Consider the following 4,355-nt stretch of genomic DNA (forward strand, 5'->3'; position numbering starts at 1 on the left):
GTGAGGTTGGAGCCACCTTCATTCTTTCACGGGTGGGGATATTCTAGCCACTGAAGAATGTAACTTGTCCCTCAGCAGTCCGCTGGGTGAGGCGATCTGTCCAGGGCAGCCGTTCAGCAGGGGTGGATCATGGGAAATGCTGGCTAAAACGAAGAGTCCCGGGCTTCTTCCCTACAGATCCAGAATCAGCAAGTGTGTGTCGGCCTGGAGATCTGTTTTGCTAGCAAACATCCCTTGTCGATCCAGGGTCTGTGGGCCTGAACCTTGAGGTTCGCCGCGTTTTGTGGAAGATCCTCGCGGTAGGAACACAAAAATTCAAAAGTAACCGGAGACTTCCGTATCTGGCAACGTGGCAGATGAGATATCCTGATGACCCCTCTGGACACAAAGCCCTAGTGGTGATACTCTGAATGAAATAGGGGGAAAAAAAAAAACACCTTCTAAAATTGTAACCGAGGTGGCAAGAAAAAGTGGAAATACACAGAGGCGGAAAACGACAAGAAAGTACCAGTCCAGAGACGGGTGAGCCCGGCAGACGCCCAGAGCTTCAGGGACAAAGGTCTCTGCTGGGAGAAGGGCCAGCGCGGCGTCCCCACAGGTCTGAGAGACCCTGGGAAGAAAGATTTGCGAATCGTTGAATACACCAGCAGGGGTCGGGGCCCAGAATAGGTGAAGGACTCCCACGGATTACCAAAACCCAAGCGGCCAAGTAGAAAAGAGGAAACAGACAGGAGCAGGTGTTTCACACAGGAAAACACGAACGGTTAATGAAACATGAAAAACGCTTCCCCTTATCAGTCATCAGAGACGTGCCGATCGATCACAAAGTCACAGTCACGGCCACAGCGAGGCCTGCTCTGCCCGTGCACACACCCCCACTAGGTTTCGGCGCACAGAGCAAGGAGGGGACTCTCTCCCACCTGCCCGGCCGGGGTGGGGAGGTGGGGGAGGGAAAACCCGTCTCCCCACTCTGGAGACGCCACTCTGGAGCCCTTCGAAGTAGCTTCTGTGCCCGCCACCCTGGGACCTGGCGGTTCCTCCCTCCCCCGGCGTCTCCAGGAGAACGGCACAAAGACGGGTGCCCGGAAGCTCGTGGTTCTAATCGTCGGAGCCCCGAGCTGGAAACAGCACACGTCTCCCATCAATTGTGGTCTTTTTTTTTTTTTTTTTGGTTTTTGCCTTTTTTAAGTTTTCATTTAAATCCCGGTGTAGTTAGCACGCAGTGTAATAATATTGGTTTCAGGTGTACCACCTAGCGACCCAGCACTTCCCTGCGTCACCGGGTGCCCGTCACAAGCGCCCCGCCTTCATCCCCGACACCCGTCCCCTCATCGCCCACCCCCCTCCCCCCTGGTCGCCACCTGCGTGTCCTCTTAGTTCAGTCTGTTTCTTGGTCTGCCTCTCTCTTTTCCCTTTGCTCTTTTGTTCTGTTTCTTAAATTCCACGCGAGGGAGATCACATGGTATTCGTCTCTCTCTGCCTTATTCCACTTGACATTACAGCCTCCAGCTCCACCCATTGGTGACAAATCATATGCGACGAGGTCAACTGTGGGGGGCCCCTGGCCGAGGACGGGCGCGGGGACCCTCTGGGCCGAGGCACCCATCCTCTGTCCGCCCGCATGGTGGGCACACTCACATCTTAGCTCCACACCGATGGTTTGTGGCCTCTGTTGTACGTGTTCTGTGTTGATCTCTAAAACTGAATACGTTTGAAACAGGCTTAAGTGGCAACACCCGCAGGTGACCCACGAGAAACAAATGAGAAAGGCACGATGGGGCATTTTGCAGAAGGAAACGTGAACAGCCCATCAAATGCACCAAGAAAGCTCAGCCGTGTTGGTGGCCAGGAAATGCTCACTGTCGGGGGATAGTGTCACCCACTCCTTCACTGGCAGCAGTCGAAACACCTGCCTGTTCCTGTTCCCGAGAGGACGTGAGCAGTGGGGGTGGCGGGGAAGGCGCGGTGGCGTGGGACAGCGTGGGGGCCCCTGGAGAAGCGGGGTCAGTAGCCCGGGTGGCGTGAGTTGATAAGCTGAGAACCCTTCCTGCCGCCCCTGTGCGACCCGGGCCAGGCCCCACTTTGGGGGGCAGTTTCGCGCCTCCGGGGACACGTGTGGCTGCCAGCCTGCGGATGAGGCAGATGAGCAGAGAGGACAGAGTCGGAGAAGCGGAGCTGAAGTCACCCCTGACTCGGGGTTCTGCCGCCGCCATGATCTGTACGTTGTCGGGGTGACGTGACCCCCCACAGCCCACCTGAGCCGCAGGACTGCTTCCAGTGAGTCTCACCGGGGCAAGTGGCAGGCGGGGGGGGGGGGGGGTGGCTTCTGCTAGAGTGATGCTGAGATCCATCCGGAAGGGGAACCCCGGGATTGGGGACATGACCACAGAACGGGGTTCCAGCCCGCTGCCTCGGCATTTTTGGTTAAAATCAAACGGTCCCCTCATTGTCTGCTGGGCCGTCCCACCGGTAAGGACCTCCTGGTTCGTCAGCCGTTGTCACGGAGCCCTGGGTGACAAGGCTGCCGGGTGTGGTGGGTAGAGCACCTGACCTTCAGCGGCTCGGTGCCCCCGTGGCTGGGCCTCTGCTCTGTCCTGATCCTGTCACCTTTGACGCCTGGAAGGCCAATCGCTTGGCAGGAACTCTGACCTCACGCCTGGCCTAAAGGGGACGGTCACCACCGAGCTGCTCACTGACCCCAGCGCCCACCCCTTGTCGTTAGCCTGAGGGGCGTCCCCTGGCCTCAAGGAGCCCGTTCCGGAGTGCTGCCCATCTGTCCCTTGCGCTGCCGTGGAGGCCGTGCTGGCACCGAGCACCAAAGGCTGCTGCGGCCTGAGGCGTCAATCGGCCACCATCGTCATACAGGACGGCGTCTAGGTGTCCTCGCCAGGGTCCCCCAGCGGGCTCCCACACCCGCAGGCTTCCCTGCAAGGCCTCTGGTCTCCCCCCACTCAGCCCAAACTCCCTGATTTCCGCAGCCCTTTGGGGAGGCCGCCGTGTCCCCCCATGGCAGTGACTGTGACTCCCCACGTGGGCGAGGCCGAAATCAACCCCAGTGTTGACCTAGAGAGGATGAGGGGGGGTGAAGACAGATCTGGACGAGGGAAAATTCCATCTTGTGAGGCTGCGGGTGACCTCAGCAAGGCCTCCTGGCCATCAGAGACGCTCCCCCTTAGCGAGGGGGACGGAACCAGTCTTCTGGCCGACGGGATTCCAGGGAATCTGGGGATTCAGGTCTTTTCGGGTCCTCCTCCCAGATCTGAGTTACCAGGAGCCCGGCTTGAGGCCGGGAGATCTTGCTCTGGGTGCACACTTGTCGGTAGCTCCCGGGACGTCCCACCAGCGCTGTGCTACCTCTTGCCAACTGACCGGCAAGTGAACCGATTCCGGAATCCCATCTCGAGCGGCTGCTCTGTAGGGCTGCCTCTGGGACCAATCGCTTTGCTTTCACTGCCCCCAGAACAGGCCGTGAGAATGAGCTGTGATCTCAGGTCCCTGCTCCCCGAGGGGGGTGTTCATTTCCCCCGCACCTCTGGGTGCGGCCAGGCGAGCCCCCTGTGCTGGAGAAAGGCCTCAGACCCACAGAGAGCCATCGATCTCGAGGCAGGAAGCTCAAATCCCAGCCTTGGCACCCGGAGCACGGTTACCGAAGCCGCGGACAAACTGAACAAAGATAGGAGAAGCAGAGAGAACAAAAGACATTACATTTAGGGGGGGAGATTACTTAAAACCATGGAGGCCAGAAAACAGTGGAACCAGAATTTTAATGTGTTGGGGAGCTGGGGAGAAGAAGCAGAAAATTTTCCCCCTTGCTATATCCTGTGAAAATCTTCTCCAAAGATGGGAGTGGGGAAAAAAAAAAACAAAAAAACCATACATATGAACCACTTTAAAAAAGAAAAAAGAAATACATTTATCGGGCAAACACAAGCTGAGCAAATTGGTCACCCGCAGGGCTGCACCAGGGTCGTTGCTAAAGGAGCCATGGGCACGGGGGCAGGGAATGCTTCCTGGATGTGCAGGAAGGGACACCAGCACTGCGCACCGAAGGTTTGTGACCCTCCAGACTCCTGTGCCCAAGCCCCGAGAAGATACAGCAGGGACCTCCCGCCCTCCCGCCGCTCACCCACACGGAGGCCGCACGCAAGCTCAGGAATGAAACCCATCCTGTGGGCACCTCCGCCGTGCACCTCCCAGACCCCTGAACCCACTCCCCAGATTGCCAGAGCCAAGATGAGCCACGGCTTCAAAGTACCGTGTGTCGGGCTGATCGCCTGTGTAGAAGGAAAATCTATGGCAAGGGGCCTGAGGGCTGGGGGGGGGGGGGGGGGGGGTGGGGGGAGGGGTAGGGAAGA

This window comes from Acinonyx jubatus, chromosome D4 (genome assembly GCF_027475565.1).
Source record: "Acinonyx jubatus isolate Ajub_Pintada_27869175 chromosome D4, VMU_Ajub_asm_v1.0, whole genome shotgun sequence".
NCBI classification, from domain to species: Eukaryota; Metazoa; Chordata; class Mammalia; order Carnivora; family Felidae; genus Acinonyx; species Acinonyx jubatus.